This window comes from Polyodon spathula, chromosome 10, assembly GCF_017654505.1.
Source record: "Polyodon spathula isolate WHYD16114869_AA chromosome 10, ASM1765450v1, whole genome shotgun sequence".
Lineage (NCBI taxonomy): Eukaryota > Metazoa > Chordata > Actinopteri > Acipenseriformes > Polyodontidae > Polyodon > Polyodon spathula.
The window spans coordinates 23,632,758-23,654,236 of NC_054543.1; the positions used below are offsets into that span (position 1 = coordinate 23,632,758).

The 21,479-nt window shown below is 40.8% G+C and overlaps 1 pseudogene; it reads left to right on the forward strand.

Annotated features, from left to right (window-relative positions):
- The first annotated feature begins 379 nt into the window (after positions 1–379).
- Positions 380–20,257, forward strand: LOC121321927 (annotated as a pseudogene).
- The last annotated feature ends 1,222 nt before the right edge of the window (positions 20,258–21,479 follow it).

The following is a 21,479-nucleotide window of genomic DNA, read 5'->3' on the forward strand; positions in this document are numbered from 1 at the left end:
CTCTCTGAGAATAAAAAGTACATACTGGCATTTTAATACTGCTTTGCTTAATGATGAGCATTTTAGGAAAGTTTTTAATTTTTTTTGGGAGAGATGGAGATGTAAAAAAAGAGACTTCTTGTTGCAGCAATGGTGGGATGTAGGGAAGGTGCAGACTCAATCTTTTTGTCAGCAGTATACTAGAAAAGTCACAAGGAGCTTAAATAAAACCATGAGAGAGCTGGAGGAGGACATCCTATAGCTCCAAAGAGCTCTGGAGTCCAGCTCAAACGAAAGGCTGATTGAGGGCCTGAAATGTAAAAAAAGGGGGTTGGCGGATCTGCTGGACGTAAAGGTGCAGGGGGCTCTGGTGAGATCGCGTTTCCAGAGCTTAGTGGAGATGGATGCACCCACTCACTATTTCTTTGGGCTGGAGAAAAAGAGTACACAGAGCAAAGTGATTCATTGCCTGAGGACAGCGGCTGGGCAGGAGCTCAGGGGGCACGCAGAGATCCGGAAGCTGGCTGTGGGTTTTTATAAGGACCTGTATACAGCAGAAGCGGTAGAAGAAACTGGGAAATCACAGTGTTTCTTGCAGGACCTCCCTCAGCTGCCTGAGGAGGAAGCCAAGGGGCTGGAAAGTCCTCTGACACTGAACTCTCTGATGTCCTGCAGGGGCTGAACAATGGAAAGACACCTGGACTTGATGGCCTCCCAGTGGAGTTTTATAAAAAGTTCTGGTCTCTGCTGGGGGAGGACTTGTTGGATGTTTTCAGGGAGAGTGTGCAGGATAAAGTTCTGCCTCAGAGTTGCAGAAGAGCGGTCATCGCTCTCCTCCCTAAAAAGGGAGATTTGTGTAGTATTAAAAACTGGAGACCTGTGTCGTTGCTCTGTGCCGATTATAAAATCCTTTCTAGAGCCCTCGCAAACTGCCTCAGGACTGTGATAGGACGGGTGGTGCAAGGAGACTAAACATACTGCGTTCCAGACAGATCCATTTTCGATAATATCTTTCTAATTCGAGATATACTGGCAGCCTCCAAGCTTTTTGGTTTCAATGCAGGTGTAGTGTCGTTGGATCAGGAAAAGGCTTTTGACCGGGTAGATCACCTCTACCTGTGGAGGGCACTAAAAGCTTTTGGGTTTGGGACTGGTTTCTTAGAGAAGGTTCAGCTGCTCTATGGTGACATTTCCGGTCTATTGAAAATCAATGGTGGCTTAAGCGCCCCTTTCCCCGTTCAGAGAGGTATTAGACAGGGGTGTTCCATGTCTGGTATGCTCTACGCTATAGCAATAGAGCCTCTTATAACTGAGCTGAGGAGGGTATTGACTGGACTGTCCATTCCTCAGTGTCCTGGTAAACCAGTGAAGGTAACAGCTTATGCAGATGACATTGCTGTATTTGTTAACAACCAAACTGATGTTGACAGTGTAGGCACCTGTCAAAGACTGTTTGAGAAGCTGTCATCTGCTAAAGTAAATTGGGATAAGAGTAGTGCAGTGCTTCTGGATGACTGGAGGGGTTGTCGTCCTCCAATTTTACCTGCTGGTTTGCAGTGGAGCAGGGGTGGGCTCCTTTATCTGGGTGTCCATCTCAGGGATGACAACACAGTGCAGAGGAATTGGGAGGGGATGGTGGAGAAAGTGAAAGGCAGGTTACAGCAGTGGAAATGGTTGCTTCCCCACATCTCCCATAGAGGTAGGGTACTTATTATTAATAATTTGGTGGCCTCTAGCTTGTGGCACAGGTTCATCTGCTTGGAGCCCCCACAGTCATTAGTAAAACAGGTTCAGGCTGTGATGCTGAAGTTTTTCTGGGATGGGGTGCATTGGATCAGACAGAGTGTGCTGTATCTGCCTCTGGCCGAGGGGGGGGCAGGGGCTCATAGACCTTTCTAGCAGGACGGAGGCTTTTAGGTTACAGGCCCTGCAGAGGCTACTGTATTGCACTGAGGACCTCCCGTGGAGGCAGTTTGCCTGTACCTTCCTGCAGCAGGTGGGGAGGCTGGGTCTGGATAGGGGTCTTTTTCTGCTAGAAATGGGTAAACTGGAGATGGACCGACTGCCAGACTACTATAAGAGCCTGCTGAGGGCATGGCAGTGGGTGCATATTGAGCAGAGGGGCACTGAAAACATTAGCCTTGATTGGCTTCTAGAAGAACCGTTAATATATAATACATTCTTGAAGTGTGATATTGTTCAGTCTGCTACTTTTATACATATGTTAGTGAAGGCAGGTGTTGTAAAGCTTAAAGCCTTTTTAGATTTCAACACCTACAGCTGGGTGACTCCTCAGTGGTTAGCGTCTGCTCTGGGGATGCGGTCTGTCCGCACTGCTGAGCGTTTCCTCACCCAGGTGCGTGCTGCTCTCCCCGATGAGGGGCTGGAGCTCTTAAGCCAGCTGTTCAGGGATCAGAGAGTTCCGCACATGGATTCCCCCTTTCCATCACTGTTAGTGTCCCCAGCGATTAGTCAGGCTTCTGATGAGCAGGGTTTACTGACTGTAGAGGGTCTGAGAGATCTCCCTCTCTGTATAGTAGAGGGGAAACAGCTGTATAGGGTGTGTGTAAAGGGCCATTACCAGCAATAGCTCAGGGCAATACCGGACACACACTGGAGAGAGAGGCTGGGGGTGGCGGAACACATAGTGCCAGCTTGGAGAACCCTGTATAAGCCACCACTGCCAAAAAGATCGGGGGATCTGCAGTGGAGGATCTTACATACCATCACTGCCGTTAACTCCTTTGTGAGCATCATAAACCCTGAGGTGAAAGATTCCTGTCCATTTTGCTCACAGAGACTGTGACATTGTTTTGTGTTCTGCACCAGATTTAAACCTTTGTTTGCTGCTCTGACGGAATTGCTTGCTGGGTTGGGTTTTGTGTTCTCTGAGGTGTTTTTTATTTTTGGTTTTAAGTATTGTAAAAAGAGAAAGTACTCAATTTTATTATTGGACAGGCCAAATTAGCAATTTTAAGGAGCAGGAAAAACAAAATGAATGACGTTTTAAATACTGATCCTTTTGTTATTTTTAGAATGCTTGTATTAACACGGGTTAGACTGGATTTAAATTTTTATAAAGCAATGCGTAATTTAGCAATGTTTGAGGAAGTCTGGTGTGTAGACAGTATGTTATGTGCTGTTAAGGATGGTGATCTGGAGGAGTATCTGTGATGTGAATTTTTATGTGTCCACAGTATTTTATGTATTGTTTTATTCACCTTGGGTGGATTTCATGATAATATCTGTTTTATAAATATTGATTGTGTGTATTCTATTTAATTGCTAAATAACATTTTTTCAAAAAGTAAAAAGTATGTCTATCTCTATCTCTCTCTCTCTCTCTCTCTCTCTTCTCTGTCTTCTATATATGTGATATTCTTTATAAATACGGATATATATAATTCTTTTTAATTTCTCGTTGGGGTTTTACAAAACCTTTTGAGCAGTATATTTTTACGTTATACCTCTGCCGGAATTTATCGTAGCCGACTTACTCTATGTCAACGTGGTCCTGTCCGAAGTGGATATAACACGAGATATAATAGTTGGCAGGGATGTGGTGGTATTTTTTGGGGAAACTGCCGGCACCTTGCAAAGGAGCATATGGACATTACTTTGGAAATAATTAATCTAAATGCATGGCTGAAATGTGGTGCACACAGGAAGGCTTCACTATTTTGGACCACATTCTACAACAAGGACTATCTATATAGGCAGGACGGACTGCACTTAAATAAAAAGGGAACCAATCTACTTGGAGAAAAGATCCTCGAGCAGGTTCAGAACCATTTCAATTAGAAAGGGGGGAGAATCAACAAAAAAACAGAAGGGAGACCATATCAAAACAGAACAACAACTCAAGGAAAGAAAGCCATTAAATGTACTTATCTAAATGCTAGAAGTACCAGAAACAAAATGTTAGAACTTGAAGCTACTGCACTAACATGTAACTAATGTGATAGGTGTTACAGAAACTTGGTTGTCTGAGAGTGATGGGGACAATTATATAACATTTGTGGGTATAATCTGGGTATACACAGGACAGAAGAGGCAGAGGGGTAGCGCTATACATAAGAAACAGTCTTGCAGCCCAGATGTTAAATCTGGATGAAGAAAACAAAGCCAAATCAAAATTGGTCAGAACAACAGACAAAAATTCAAAGGGAATAATAATAGTAGCATGCTATAGACTGCCAGATTCAGACGGCGAGCAAAATAATCTGTTATACAATGACATTAGAAATTCGTGGAGCAAAGGAGAAGCCATACTAATGAGGGATTTCAACTTTCCGTATATAAAATGGGAAAAACCGGTGGGGAGCATGGCGGATGAAATTGAAATGCTTCCTAACGCAATTTGTCAAGGCACTGACAAGAGGGGAGGCATGCATTGAGAACCACTAGCAAACTCAGACCACAACATGGTCTCATTTGAAGTGATTTTTTAAACCCAAAAAGTAATGACTAAAGCTAAGGTTTACAATTTTAGAAAGGCAAACTATGAAGGTATAAAACAGAGACTAACAGAAGTAGATTGGAGTAAAATAGAGAAAACATCCACAGAAAAAGGTTGGCTGTTTTTTAAAAGTGTAGTACTAGAGGCGCAAAACAATTACATCCCAAAAGTAGACAAATCTAAATCTAAAACAAAATTGCCAAAAAGGTTTAATAGATCAATTAAAAAAAAAATATTCAGCGGAAAAAAAGGCACTTTACAGAGCATTTAAAAGGGACCAAAAACAAAGTACACAGAAAGAGTACACAGAACTGCAAATACAAGTCAAAAAGGAAATTAGAAAGGCCAAGAGAGAGAAATAAATGAACATTGCTAAAGGTGCTAAAACCAATTCCAAAATGTTTTACCAATATTATAACAGCAAGAGAACATTCAAAGAGGAGGTTAAATGTCTAAAAGATACAAATGGCAAAATCATAGACAAAGAAAAAAAAATAGCAAATGTATTAAATGATTACTTTTCACAAATTTTTACAAAGAATGATATGGACAACATACCCCACATGTCAACCTGTTCATTTCCAGTTTTAAATAACCGAGGCAGAAGTATTAAAGGGACTAGGAGCTCTTAAAATAAACAAACCACCATGGCCGAATGAGATCCCTCCTGGGAGACAGTCAACATGGTATTAGGAAAGGGAGATTGTGTCTAACTAACCTGCTTGATTTTTTTGAGGATGCAACATCGATAATGGATAATTGCAAAGCATATGACATGGTTTATTTAAATTCCAGAAAGCTCTTGACAATGTCCAGCACAATAGATTAATTCTCAAACTGAATGCAGTAGGATTCAAGGAAATGGATGTACATGAATTAGGGTGTGGTTAACATGTAGAAAACAGAAAGTACTGATTAGAGGAGTGTGACGGAAAGATGAGTTCTGGTGATGAATCTTCCTCCCAACCTGTGAGGGCGCTAAAGAACGAGAGGAGAAGTATCTGGAAGGGCTGGCCTGACAGTTCGTTTCCGGGTCAGGGAAGTGGGTCAGCCTGGAGGGAAGCGCGACTCTGTTGTAAGACCGTATTGATTTGAGAGGTAAATGAGAGGCAGCTGCAAGTAATAAGGCAGCTGCAACCGTTTATCACGATATCATGCGGGATTACATATAGGGGCCAGGGTAACGCTGGTCTTCTCCTTCGTTTGGGTTAACGCTTGGAGAGAGAAGGATCGAGAGAGGAGCTCTCGTTGTAAAGAGGAATTACGTGTTGTGTTTGTTTGTAATTGTCTGCGTTTTGCACCACCAGACAGTTAACTCACCTGTCCGGAGCTGTCGACCAGGGTCAGCACAATCCGGATCACCACTGCACGGAACCGTCACAAAATACAGTGTCTTCACCCACCACAAGCACGTCTGCACTCACCCAGGACTGGTGACCGTGTGTTCGTTTTGTTCGGGACTGTGCCCTATTATCGCTATCCCCGTGCTTTACACATTGTTGTGTATAGCCGGGGATTTATTATTTAACGGTCACCAGACCTGGATTATAAATAAAAGCACCTTTTCACTGGAAACTGTTGTCTGCCTGTCACTCCTGCATCGCATCACCGCTATACCTGTTCCCCTCCACTAGCCACTTTGCCACAAGGAGAAACCTCAAAATGGAGTGAGGTAACCAGTGGAGTACCACAGGGATCAGTATTAGGTCCTCTGCTATTCCTACATTAATGATTCTGGTATAGTATGCAGACTTGTTAAATTTGCAGACGACACAAAAATAGGAGGAGTGGCAAACACTGTTGCAGCAGCAAAGGCCATTCAAAATGATCTAGACAAGATTTGGAACTGGGCAGACTCATGGAAAATGACATTTAGTAGAGAAAAGTATAAGGTACAGGACGTACAATATGCAAATATAAATATGGGAGATACTGAAATTGAAGAAGGAATCTATGAAAAAGACCTAGACGTTTATGTTCACTCAGAAATGTCTTCACCTAGACAATGTGGGGAAGTTATATACAGAAAAAGGCCAACAAGCTGCTCGGATATATTGTGAAAAGTGTTGAATTTAAATCAAGGGAAGTAATGTTAAAACTGTACAATGCATTAGTAAAACCTCATCTTGAATATTGTGTTCAGTTTTTGGTCACCTTGCTACTGCTCTAGAAAAAGTGCAAAGAAGAGTGACCAGAATTATTCCGGGTTTAAAAGGCATGTCATATGCAGACAGGCTTAAAGAATTGAATCTATTCAGTCTTGAACAAAGAAGACTACGCGGCGACCTGATTCAAGCATTCAAAATTCTAAAAGGTATTGAAAATGTCGACCCAAGGGACTTTTTCGACCTGAAAAATGAAACAAGAACCAGGGGTCACAAATGGAGATTAGACAAAGGGGTATTCAGAACAGAAAATAACTTGTAGTTAGCAAGTTGAATGATACTTGACCAGGGTTTTAGCTCAGCTTTTATATAGCTTTTTCTTTTTCAGTGCAAGTATTCAGACCCTTCCTATGGTGTCCCATTTTTTTAAATTACAAAATGATCCATACACATTTTTTAAGACTTAATATTTTATTCAAAACTTGAATGCTCAAACTAAATACTTCTAAGGGCAAGATAAGTTACAGTAAATATCAGCAAAAACTAAAGAGAAAAAACTGAAATATGTTGATTGCATAAGTTTTCAGACCCGTCAACTCAATATTTGGTGGAAGCACCTTTGGCAGCAATTACAGCTGCAAGTTTTTTTAGGTAAGTCTCTACCAACTTTGCTCAGCAGCTTGGTACAATTTATGCCCATTCTTCTTGGCAGATTTGCTCAAGCTCTCTCAAGTTGCTTGGGGATTGCTTATGGACAGCAGTTTTTTGACAACAAGTCTTTCCACAGATTCTCACTAGGATCCAAGTCAGGACTTTGACTGGGCCACTCAAGGACATTCATTTTCTTATTCTTAAGCCACTTCAGTGTAGCTTTGGCCTTGTGCTTTGAATCAATTTCCTTCTGAAAGGTGAATTTTCACCCCACGTTTAAATCTCTAGCAGACTGAAACAGGTTTTCCTCTAGTATTTGCCTGTACTTTGCGTCATCCATTTTTCCTTCGATCCTAACAAGCTTTCCAGTCCCTGTTGAGGAGAAGCATCCCCATAGCATGATGATGCTGCCACCACCATGCTTGACTGTAGGGATGGTGTTGACTGGGACATGTGCTGTGTTGGGTCTGTGCCAACGTAACGCATGGCATTTAGACCAAAAAGTTCCAATTTGGTCTTGTCTGACCACAACACCTTTTGCCACATTTTTGCAGGATCAATCAGGTGCTTTGTTGCAAACTCCATGCAGGCTTTGAGATGGCTTATTTTTAGTAATGGCTTCCTTTTTGCCAGCCTGCCATAGAGGCTACTTTTGTGAAGTGTTCTGGATATTGTTGACTAATGCACATTTTCTCCCATCTCAGCCATTGAACTCTGTAGCTCTTTCAAAGTTGTTGTTGGCCTCACAGCGGCATCCCTCATCAGTTTCCTCCTTGCCCAGCTGCTCAGTTTGGAGGGACGGCCTGATCTAGGTAGTGTCTGGGTGGTGCAATGTACCTTCCATTTCTTGCTGATTGATTAGACTGTGCTCACAGGGAAATTCAGAGACTTCGATATTTTTTGGTACCCTTCTCCTGATCTGTGCTTTTCAATGATTTTATGGTTGAGTCTTTGCTTGAAATTCACTACCTGAACAAGGAACCTCACAGAGACAGGTGTTTTTATTCTGAAATCCTGAAAACCACTAATATTCCACACAGACAGGCCATTCAACTAATTGTGTGGCTCGATAAGGTCATGTTGTGCACCCTCGTTAATTTAGGCTTGCCACAGCAAAGGGTTTGAATACTTATGCAATCATGACTTTTCCATTTTTATTTCATATTAATTATCTATTTACTTCTTTTTTTTTGTTTTGGCTTTGAATGTGTGGAGTAGGTTGTGTATATAACACATATTAACTCCTACTTCAAAGTGTCATGACTGTAAGCTTTAAAGCAACAACATGTGAAACTTGTGAGAGGGTCTGAATACTTTTGCAAGGCACTGTAATGTGTCAGAAACCCAATTAAATCTAATTATTTGTTTTGACAGCTCTTATCTTTGTGTGAATAATATATTTCAGAATGTACCGGTGACTCCCTTTCCAAAATTAAATGAATGTGAGCTCATGGTTCACTACCTTCCACCCCTCCTTTCCCTGAAAATGAGGTGAACTGGAGTCACAGGTCCTTGCTTCCATGTACAATACAGATATACAGCTCTGGAAAAAATTAAGAGACCACTGCAAATTTTTCTTAAATCAGCATCTCTACATGTATCCAGTGTCTGTTAAATTCCAACACAGGCACACCTCATTCTACTGAATGAGGTACCAATTAGGGGATCACCTGAACCAAATCTTATTTAACGAGGAAAAGTATAAAAACCACTCCTGTGGTCATCACTATCCTCTTGCAATAGGACCAGCTGGATGGCAAAACAGTGCTAGTAGTACCTCAAAAGTAATTGGAATCAAAAAATAACTATTGACCATGCCCAAAGAGCTGAAAAGGAAAGTTTTGAGTGAGGAAAACAAGGGTTCAATTATGGCTTTACTGGCAGAGGGATACAGTGTGCGTCAGCTTGCTTCCATCCTTAAAATTTCGAAGATGGCGGTTCATAAGAACAAGGTCAAGCAGCACACATTGGGGACAACAAAGCTACAGACTGGCAGAGGGCGAAAATGACTCTCCACTGACCGGGATGACTGCCAACTCATTCGAATGTCACTCAGCAACCGTAGGATGACATCAAGTGACCTACAAAAAGAATGGCAAACGGCAGCTGGGGTGAAGTGCACGGCGAGGACGGTTCAAAACAGGCTCCTAGGAGCAGGGCTGAAGTCGTGCAAAGCTAGAAAAAAGTCCTTCATCAATGAGAAGCAAAGAAGAGCCAGGCTGAGGTTTGCAAAAGACCATAAGGATTGGACCGTAGAGGACTGGAGTAAGGTCATCTTCTCTGATGAGTCCAATTTTCAGCTTTGCCCAACACCTGGTCATCTAATGGTTAGACGGAGACCTGGAGAGGCCTACAAGCCACAGTGTGTCGCACCCACTGTGAAATGTGGTGGAGGATCGGTGATGATCTGGGGGTGCTTCAGCAAGGCTGGAATCGGGCAGATTTGTCTTTGTGAAGGACGCATGAATCAAGCCAAGTATAAGGTTGTCCTTGAAGAAAGCGTCCTTCTGCTCTGACAATGTTCCCCAACTCTGAGGATTGGTTTTTACAGCAGGACAATGCTCCATGCCACACAGCCAGGTCAATCAAGGTGTGGATGGAGGACCACCAGATCAAGACCCTGTCATGGCCAGCCCAATCTCCAGACCTGAACCCCATTGAAAACCTCTGGAATGTGATCAAGAGGAAGATGGATGGTCACAAGCCATCAAACAAAGCCGAGCTGCTTGAATTTTTGCGCCAGGAGTGGCATAAAGTCACCCAACATCAATGTGAAAGACTGGTGGAGAGCATGCCAAGACGCATGAAAGCTATGATTGAAAATCAGGGTTATTCCACCAAATATTGATTTCTGAACTATTCCTAAGTTAAAACATTAGTATTGTGTTGTTTAAAAATGAATATGAACTTATTTTCTTTGCATTATTCAAGGTCTGATAACACTGCTTCTTTTTTGTTATTTTGACCAGTTGTCATTTTCTGCAAATAAATGTTCTAAATGACAATATTTTTATTTGGAATTTGGGAGAAATGTTGTCAGTAGTTTATAGAATAAAACAAAAATGTTCACTTAACCCAAACACATACCTATAAATAGTAAAATAATTTTGCAGTGGTCTCTTAATTCTTTTCCAGAGTTGTGTGTGTATATATATATATATATATATATATAGAGATGTTTTTAATATGTAACACCACCATTATATTAACTGGGTCTGAAATATATGCCCTTCTTAGCAGCATATTAGGTTACTTTTTCAATATGTTGTCAATGGGTCAGTTTAACTTCATATACAAATTTGTGTTAAAAAAATATTGGACAAAAACTGTACAGGTTTATCATAAAACCACTAAGCATACAGTGGCAAGTTCAGTTATTTTCATTTCTTTATTTATTTTAAATTTATTCATTGACAGTGATTTTTACCCCAGTTTTCTCCCCAATTTGGAATGCCCAATTGTTGTTTTTGTCCCAGATCACTGCTGCAACTCCTGCGCTGACTCAGGAAATGGCGGCAGACACACACGTCCTCTGAAACGTGTCTCGCCAAGCCGTCTTATTTCGCACTGCAGGTCTACAGCGAAGGCACCAGACCCATAGTGGCGGAGGACAACACAGATTTGAGGTGCCTGATTTATTCTTTACCACAAAGTGGCACTGTGGTACTGCTTAACAAAGATGGTATTAACAAGTTACTTGGTCACCTTTGGTGCACATGCAAGTGCCAGAAATAATAATCCAAAACAGAAGGTACAAAGTAAAAGGAGAAAACAAAACACTTAATAACAAAACTACAAAATAAAGGTGCTGCAATCTGCAGCGTTACCTTGACCATCGCTACCCGCACTGCCCGGGTCTCCATCCTACGCTCCCTTGTTCCCTCAACCTGATTTACAAATACTATTTGAGGTTCTACCAAAGTGTTGCCCCGCTACTAGAAAAAAATCTCTTTTCTTTTTATTTTGTCTTGTTCTCGTTCCTCTCCGGCGGCGCTCGGTCCGGCAGCAGCGCTTCCGAGGGGCAGATCTGAGGGAACAACAGAGCATTATTTTATAGGCCCAGCAATCCCCCCAAGGCCCGCCTCTCAGCCACTCAGAAAGAGAGAAAGCAAACAAACCCTCTTCCCTACTTGTCACTGCCATGACTGACAGACGGATCTTACGGGGCTGCTGCCCTCTTCCTGCAGCACTATGCATATGTCAGACAGTCAGCACAGATCTCCCCTGTTACAGGCTTCTACAGCAGACCCGCATGAGCCCTGTTGGTCAGAGGAGTCACTGGTGCGCGGTGAACCATGGATTACCCTGCCAACCTGAACCCTCCCCATCTGGGCAGAGCTCGGCCAATTGTGCTCTGCCCCCTGGGTACTCCCGGACATGATTGGTGCTAGTTATTTCCATTTAAATTCAGGTTGCAATGAACATGTTAAATATAATAGTCTCATATTAACTTTGGACTAAGCCTGAGCTCACTCTGTTTCTAAAATAATCCCCTGTGCAAGCAAGTTTCAGACACCCTGTTTACCTGCCATGGCTAGTTGTTGAATTAATATGAAACCCCACTGTAAGCGCTTTTCCAAATTCACCGCATGAAGTAATTTTTTTTGCCGGATTCAAGAGATGCCTCGGACCAGTATCTTTTCTGATAAGAAAAAGTCTTACATCCTAATTTTTATAACTAAGCTCTCATTATTTTCTTAATAATGTGGTTTATCTCCACCGTCGGCGATTGGATCCTTTGGCACCGCAAGCCAGACAATTTTGGGTTATTTGACACTTTTGACAGAAAACAGTCCATCTCATAAATCCAGCTGACATGGGGTGAAATAGCGGATCAATTGAGAACAAGGGGCTCTCTAGGAACAAGAACAACCAATGAGAAACATGTAGAAACAAACTGACCAGTCACAGGGTGGAAGTGAGAAAAACAAAAAGCAGCCACACGACTTCCCAAGGACGTGCTTCCCTTACGTGCTTCCCGCGGAGTAAGCAAGCACCTCACACAAGGAACAAGCTCCTTTCTGTAATATTTGATTAGTTGTGCACCCCTTTTTATTCTTAATTAAACTACTGTTTTATATTTCTGACACATTGTGTGAATATCGGTTATTGTCAAGGGAATCCGAGTTCTACATGATCCTAAACTTAAATAAATTTTATACCTAATTCACTACACTAGGCTCCCATCTCTACATTCTTATTCCCATCATCAGTGGGAAGATTTCAAATAAATTAAGCTGTTTCTATCAAAGAGCCATCCACCTCTGCCGCATATACGTTTCACTCAAAAAAGGTACTTGCACCTTGTACATGGGAAGACGGGTTTTAGGGTCACTCGTGACAACCCATTGAAATCCTTTGAGGGCTTGTGGGTTATTCTTATAGTCTGATTTGTGGAATAAGTACAGTGCAGAACATTCATGGTGTGTCCTCTAGTTACTCATATATGTAACTGCATGACTATGTTCACATTGCTCCTGTTCTGTGTTCCAGGGAACTGTGTGTTGATGTGCTCCCTTTGAAGTCCTTCAGGAATGAGGTGCCCCAGGGGCTGCACAGATACCAGGTGGGTTCATGTAAAGCTCCCCAGTCCTGTCCCGGGCACATTACTGAATTATTACCGTTGGTACATGGCATACGTACACACTGTGTGCTGCATTTTACATTTATATATACACCATGCTTACACCATTGTGATGAAACACGGTTACATGATTCTTTATGATTATACAATGAAATCTCCCCTTGATCCGGGTAGCAGGAGAGGGTCCAACTCATTGAGGGTATCAGAATCTGGGGGTGTATGAAGACTCTCTGCCTGTCATTTACATTCTTTCTGACCCCTGTGGCCATTAGGGTGCTTGTGGTTCTATAGTGGAGCCTCCAGATCTGTGTTGTCCTCTGGCACTATACGTCTGGCGGCCTCGCTGTGGATCCGCAGCGTGTAAAATGATGGATTGGCAGGAGCACGTTTCGGAGGACGCGCGCTCCAGCCTCCGTTCCCCGAGTCGGCGGTGGGGTTGCGAGCGGTGAGCAGAGGAAACAGATAATAATTGGACATACCAAATTGGGACGAAAAAATGGGGTAAAAAAACTGGCGACAACTAAATTAAAAAATAAATAAATAAATTTAAAAAAAGCCACAAATGTAATTTTTTTTACCAGGTTTCCCGGTAAATGCTGAAAGTTATTGAAATCTTTATATATTTTGTTTTCCATAAATAACATATTAGTAATTATCCCTGCATCTGTTCTCTTATTTATCTAGTTAATTGTTTTTAAGTGTCCTTATAGCTATGACCTGGTTCTACTTTAATTGATTATCTTTGTCTCATTAAGCCATTTGGAAATTTCTTTATTACACGCACCTGACTGGTTAAGAGGGGGTTGTGTTTTGTGTACAGAGGAGAGAGAAGGGTGCTGTAAATGTTTGTTAGAAAAAGTATTTTCTAAGCTACTGCTTTTGAAGAATAAAAAAAAACACCTACGAAAGAAGTTTATATGAAAAAATTGAATCAATGTTACAATTAACTTCTTTAGCTGAGTTTGAACTTTGCTTTTAGCAAATTAATAGAAATGTATTGAAGTCTTTATGTCCACCCTCTGGATTACTGTTCATTGTCTCAAGTCGTTCCTGTTTTACCCTGGGATTTAAAAGTATTATTTGTCTGAGTTACCTCTCCATTGGGAAATCATTTGTTGGACAGACATTTCCAAACCAGGGTGATTTTGCTGCTGTATTGTTTCCTGAACGCTGGGTGAGAGCTAACCAATTTCTGATGCTGGATTACTTTTTTTTGAAAGTCAACTTTATATATTTTCTCTTTGTGTGTGTTTTTTTTCCCCCCTTAATCATCTGGATTGGTTACATACCTTTGTTCTGGTCAAATAGCTTTTTTTTTGTTGTTGTTTTTGTTCTGTTTTTGTTTCATTGGGGTTCGACTAGGGCATCCATATAGAAGCTCCAGTTTATTGCTTTTATTTTCTTTATTATGCCCTGTGCATGGACAGTTTAAATCAGAGGACATTTTTTTGGACAATTTAGTTTGTTTTTTTGTTTGGTTTGGGACTCTGGGGATAGTGATCTCAGGTGGTGTGTGACGGGGGTTACGTAGTGTGGCCAGTTCCTGGAACGGAAAGTCTCATTTATAACCCTAGCGCTCACCCTGTGTGGCACATTTTGTTTAGTTTTTGTACTGTGTTTTGTTTTGACTTTTGTACAGCCTGCTGTATGTGTCCTCTGGGTGCTGCCATTGTTGGTAGTGTCACATGACCTGTTTATTTACTTGTTTTGTGTTAATAAATCCTGCGTGCCTGAGCTGGTGTTTCACCTCCACCTCCCATATCTCTCTGTATTGCCTAAGCAGTTGTTGCTCACACACGTGAAATGAGCACCCTGTCACAGCAATCAAGGACTCAGATTGGTCTGTTTTTATTTTTTGGGCTAATTGATCCGATTTTTTGTTCTGTAATTGTGGGATGTGATTTTTCTTTTTTTTTTTCACTTATCTGTCTTCTTGCTCTACCAGTTTTATTGTAATCCAGTATTTCTATTCTTACTTTGGTTTCTTTTTATTGCCTCAATGCAGATTTATTGTAAGGATTACTGTCTTACCCCGCATTTATTTTTTGGATCTGGCACTCAGCTCATCAGAGTACTGTGCACTATGTGCAACGTTTACCATGCAGCACTGCATTCCCACACTAGCGCCAGATACCATGTGCACTGTGCCGTTTGTACCGCGTGCACCACGCCATGAGTACCGTCGCATGGAGTGCACTGAGCACCATGTGCACCGAGCACCTTGCTTATCGCTTGCACCAAGTACCATGCAGCGTCGGGCACCGTGTGCACAGAGTACCGTGCAGCATCGGCGCACTGCCTGTATCGGGTACTGTGAGTCAATGAACACCATGGTACCGAAGTAACACGGGCCAAGCATGCACCACGGTATTTAGAAAACACCAGGGGCAGCTATGCAACGGTGCCTACCCTAACTGCGTGGTCACACACCTGGGCAGCACATAGTGTACAACAGGGGAACAGGACCGAAGCCGCGGTGGGCGATTGACTTTAGCAATACAGAAAAACACAATACACTAATACAGTACAATAATAATACAGCAGTACAGATGGGGGAGAGCACACTGTTTGTTAGACTGTAAGGCCCATCCACGTGGTGAGAGGCCAACGCAGCCCGAGTATATCGCAACTCAATGGGGCAAGCCTTAGTGAGGAGTACACGGCTGTTCAGCTGTAAGCAACCGTGCTGCAGCTAGTCCTCTGCGCAAGCACAGGGACGTGCAGCCCAATCAAAACACAAGGCCCGACCAGAGGCTAACTGGTGGACTAACTCGACAACGGGGACATGGCAGGCCTAGCCCCGGTGGAGTAACAGCGCTCTCCCAAGTAGAAAAGGGGGTGGCCATCTTCGAATTGAAAGGGAAGCTGCATTCGCAGGCTGCTAAATTAACATGTAATGTCACAGCAATACACACAATTTTGTACAAATCAATAAATGCATCTTGATATGGTCGGAGCATGGTCAAAAATTCAAGTGTGGAGTTAACATCATGTCCCTGTTGCATTTTTTTTTTTTTTTTTTTTTTGTCAAGAAGTCGTCGCACTTGAAGTTCGGCGGCCAGATTCAGAATCCCATAGTGGAGGGCCATCGGCAGAATGCACTGTTTGTCCAGGAATGATTCATGTTTTAGATTAAGTGCAGATACACCTTTCAGAATGTTACAAGAGTTGTGTGAAAAGCACCGATTCAGTTCATTAACCAAGTTGTCTATGACTTGGTAAAAGCAGTGGTTTCTATAATCAGCTGGCGTTGTCAAGGGCAGTCGTTCCCCTATTTTAGAATCCACAATGAAATCATGTAGATGGCGTGGTTGTGCTTGTTTCCTCTCCTGTTTCTGCACAATATCGATCCCAGCTAGTCCACATAGATCATTTGCGCTGCTCCATATGTCTTTCCATGTTTCCTTGTTGCGCTTGTCCTTAAGGGGAGATATGACCGAGTGAACAAGATCAATCGCAGAGGCCAATTGCATGCTAGTCTCAAGTGTGTAATTTCCGTTTCGCAGTTTGCTTGTGTTTTCATCTTTGTGTGCATCGGGTTATTTTTAGTTTGCAAGTCGGTAACTGTGTTTTGCAATTCTGGGCCACTGTACAAAGGAATTTTTTACATTTAATAAAAACATGACTATTTGCTGTATGTTGGGTTCTGCGTGTGCTTATTAAACACCACAATAGATTAAGCAATATGATTAATACAGTGGTTGTGATTAATTTATCATTTTCTAAAAGCATAAAGTGTGTGGTTTTTTTTTTTTTTTTTTTTTTTTTTAAATGTAGCCTTCTCAACAAGTTTAAAACATGAAGCACAAAGTAATCTGATGTAATGTTTTGTTGTGATGTTTAGATGTTGTTAGTAGCAGTATGGATGTCGATCAGGTAATATGGAAACATGTAAAGACAGTTTTTAAATCTGAGTGTTTTCAGGAAGTGCTGTATGTAGGTTATTATGAGCTCCACATTCATAGTTCCTGTTTACTGGCAATAAAGCTGGATACAGCAATTCTGGCCTTGCATCTTTCCATGTGAGTAGCACAAGCTGATTAGAGGATATTCTGCACACATGCTGACAGTGCCTATATGGTCAGGACAGTCCCGGTTTCCTAGCAAATGTCCCGCTTCCTGATGCATAGGAATAAAGTCCTGCTATTTACCTGTAGACGAGTATCCTGCTGAACAGTTTCAAAATTTTGTCAAGTATCTAGTATCTATTCTGTAGGGTATATATCCTGTTCACACTGGCTCTATAATGCACAGTCATGTTTTGAGAGTGGGATTGTATATGGCAATCGTGGGGTTTCAGCATGTGTTCATGGTGTGTTATTTAAGTGGTTTGGACAGTGTAAAAGACACATCTTTGCTTAACAAAAAAAAAAAAAAAAAAAAAAAAAAAAAAAAAAAAAAAAAAAAAAAAAAAAAAAAAAAAAAAAAAAAAAAAAAAAAAAAAAAAAAAAAAAAAAAAAAAAAAAAAAAAAAAAAAAAAAAAAAAAAAAAAAAAAAAAAAAAAAAAAAAAAAAAAAAAAAAAAAAAAAAAAAAAAAAAAAAAAACAAAAAAAAAAAAAAAAAAAAAAAAAAAAAAAAAAAAAAAAAAAAAAAAAAAAACAAAAAAAAAAAAAAAAAAAAAAAAAAAAAAAAAAAAAAAAAAAAAAAAAAAAAACAAAAAAAAAAAAAAAAAAAAAAAAAAAAAAAAAAAAATAAAAAAAAAAAAAAAAAAACAAAAAAAAAAAAACAAAAAAAAAAAAAAAAAAAAAAAAAAAAAAAAAAAAAAAAAAAAAAAAAAAAAAAAAAAAAAAAAAAACAAAAAAAAAAAAAACAAAAAAAAAACAAAAAAAAAAAAAAAAAAAAAAAAAAAAAAAAAAAAAAAAAAAAAAAAAAAAACAAAAAAAAAAAAAAAAAACAAAAAAAAAAAACTGATAAGTTTAGACCACCAGCAAAGGTGTCTTTAGGGTCCTCATTCTAAAAACTAGGACCCTTATGCGTCGATCGTGTCTTTCACACTTTAAATGGTGAAGGTGACAGCTGCCTTGATCTGTCACCAAACCTTTATCATACACTAGCCTCCTGTAGACAGCTGGGATTGCATTTGGCTAATATTGAATGAACTCCTTTTTTACAGGCATTTGTAACCTGTGTGTGCCCTGGTTTGGGGGCAATGCATTCTTTCTTAAGTGAGTAATTCCACTCAGTCGTACAATTGTTATTGTTGTTCTTCCCTGTGCAAAAGGTCGAGATGCCCCTAAAAGAGCGGTACGTGGCTGCTATGGTGTTGAGTGGAGTTGAGGATGCCCTGGGGTACAAGAACGGAAACTGGGAGTTCTGTCTTAGCGGAGAAACAATTCACAAGGAGCTCTCCGGGCGATATGCATGGGCCTGAGGCTCCCAGAGCCCTCCCAGCTGGAGCAGCTGATAGTGGTGAGTATCGTAGCGGCCGCATTACCCGTCACCACCACACAGGCTACCTGGGCTTGCTGGCAGCGGCACTGTTCCTATGCTGTCAATCTGAAGCCTCCTGAGGAATGGGGCCAGGGGCTCCTCCACACTTTGAGTGCAGCGAAACGACACATTGAGGAGTCAGGGCACTGCATCGAGGAGAACCTGCAGGCATGGTGAGTGTGTGGTTACTGATTTTCAATTGCAGTTGCAGAATTAGAAACAAATGGTATATACCCGCTTTTCTTTATATTCAGTATGGTACTAAGGAATGTCCTTTTCAACTATTTCTATAAAATGTCTGACATAGACGCACCATACATTTCCAGATATGATACTCAGTAACTCGTGCTAAATAAAATCTTTCGTAATTTTAATCACAATTGGACAAGCGGTTCCCTAGATGCAAATGCCAAACAGAAAAGACAGTTGGACGGACAGCTTGCAAATACCCCAATAATCAGTTAATTTGGTTCTTTCAGAATACAGTATTCAGAGCTGATCGGAGAATGCAGGGATGATTTGAATGGATTTTGTATATCTCTGTTCCAGGGACTACTTTGAAAACAAGTGGATAAACTACCTCAACGAGAGAGAAATTCTGGATGGCAAGTCGCAGGCCAAGTTTCCTCCCAAAGAATGGAGTGAGAGAGAGGGATGCCTTCTATTGCACTTTGAACTACTCTGGCTGGGAAGGCAGCAGCAGGCACGATGCACCCATGATCGCTTACAACGCTATCCTGAGAGCTGGCAGCTCCTGGGTGTCTCTGGCCCATCATGCTTTCTTTCATGGAGGTGACAGAGATTCCACTGCAGTCATCGCTGCATGCTGCTGGGGTGTAATGTATGGCTTTGAGGGGGTGCCCTGGCGCAATCACCTGACACTGGAGTACCGGGACAGGCTGGCTAAGCTTGGGGAGAGTCTGTATGAGCTCAGTCAGGAAACCAAATAAATATTATAAACCGTTCAAAAGGGTTAGGAGTAAGCAAAAGTTTACTTGATTGCACTTTTATTAAAGTGATTGCACCTGCCAAAGAAATCCATAAATCTTACCTGTTTTGCACTTAATAAGTGTCAAATGCGCAGAAAAACATTACAGGAAACATTTATTTCAGACTAGGCTAAAAGCATGGCTTGTAAACAGATTTCTTTAGAGAACTTTGCAATGATCCATTATGTATAAACTGGTCTGTACCTTTTTAAGGTTTGGGCTTTTTGGAGGATCTGCAATGAGGGGATGTCATTTCGGGAGATGCAGCTGGACGCTCAGTAAGTGAAGTGCATGGCAGTTAACAGGTGTGCAGTGACATCAGTAGTAATGTAAATGTAATCTGAATGTATTCTGGCATTGGTACTAAATACTGGGTGGTGAACTCTTCCTGTACTGTGCTTATATCTGACTGTCTGTGGCTTGTATAACAGATTGTGAGAACAGGGTAACCACATGTCTGGAGTCCTTATTCAGTGAAATATTATTCTCCAAAATTACTCCGTCAGAAATATTACAACTTCCTGGGTCATTTAACCTGGAGGGTGAAATTGTCTCCACCTATTCAATGGCTTGTAGTGCTGTGACAAATATTACAATATTCGAATGAATATTTTTTGACATGTATTTGGATATAAAAAATCTGATGATCATGTCTGCTAGAAATGACAAAAACACCTTGTACATATTTACCGTCTCATTCGAGGTTGCACGACAGTTTTTAAAATGGCAAACAAAAAAGAGCTCTGTGTGATGGGAGGTATAATGTTTAAAAAAATAACACAGGATCAATGCAGAAGCTCGAGCCTCTATTTAAGTTTGACAGCAAAAAGTAAACAGACCAGATTATGCGCATGCATAATGATCTCTGGAAAGCCATCTGACCCAAAAGAGTTGTGCTGCTTTAGAGCGAGTCAGAATCTCATGGGACAGAAAGGCAAGCATGTCAAGAAGCCATTTTGCATTGCGATAGATTTTAATGATGCAGAGTGCTTGAATATACTTATTTCAATCAGAAAAACAGTTATCAATCTTTAGGGAATTGATTTTAATGTTTACAATTTACGAATATAAGCACAATTTTAAAACATTTTAATTTAGTATTGAACTTTTCATTTTCAACGTGAACATTTAATTTACTAAACTTGAAAAAAATCTTCTGAAATGATTTATATTGATATTTTTGATATGCGCCATTTTAAACTGATTTGAAGCTTATTGTGTACTTTAATCATTAAAAAAATCATCAATTTTTAAAACATTTGCAGTGTAAGAGTGTGATCAAAATCTGATGTTTTAACATTCAATTTCATTTTTTCTGATCTGAAAACCTCGGCAAACTGGAATGCCAGAGTCTGGATTTCTGACTTCATCGAGAATCCTCTCTTGGAGAGCCTTTTGATCAGGTCAGCCAACACGGACTCATCTGCTTGTGAAATTAGTGGATGCCTGTCTGTGGAATGCTGATGCCCCTTAATAATGCCCTTGATGATGCGACGCTGTAGGGTGGATTTTTGGTACATTCCAGGCCCAGGCTAAATACCTCAACTGGGGAATCTGCCCTGCCTCTATTTGCTCATTATATTCTGCAAAGGCTCCCTTCATCCTGTCCTGACTCAATTGATTAAGTTTTCTCCCTGAGCCTTTCTTCCCTGACTGCATCTCCCTAACCTTCCTTCTCTCACTACCTTTCCTTTTGGTGCCATTGAAATCTGGAATTCATTTTTACAAGTTAATTATAACATTAATCGAATCAGAATGTTATGACATTGACCTTACTGTATCCTTTCAAGGACTGGCATTCCATATAAGGCTTGCCATGCCCCATATAGTGATGTCACACCAATGAAATTCTTTTATATTAAGTAGATACCCTGCAAGAACTTAGTAACAACTGTGCTGTTTGGCTCTTATCACAGCAGTAAATAAACACAAGAAAAGTGCTTATGCAATTAATGCCACCATAGCCTGAACAGGAATGAACCACATTTATAAATCGTTGAGTAGTGAAGTGTTCTTGCTTCATAGGCTTGGAACAAACTTCAGCAAGAACTGAAACTCAGTGCTTCAATATCTCTAAAGGAGTTTAAACAAAAAATGTGACGTCTATGAAGCAGAGACATGCTTTGGCCGATGCTCTACACTGGATTTTTTTGTATGAAACACCACCTCCTTGACCAGGTCTCCCTTGAACAGAATATGAATCTCAATGGGACTTCCTGGTTAAATAAAAACAATAATAATGAAGTCACTGTCATGATTACCAACCAATGCAGCTAGCAGGA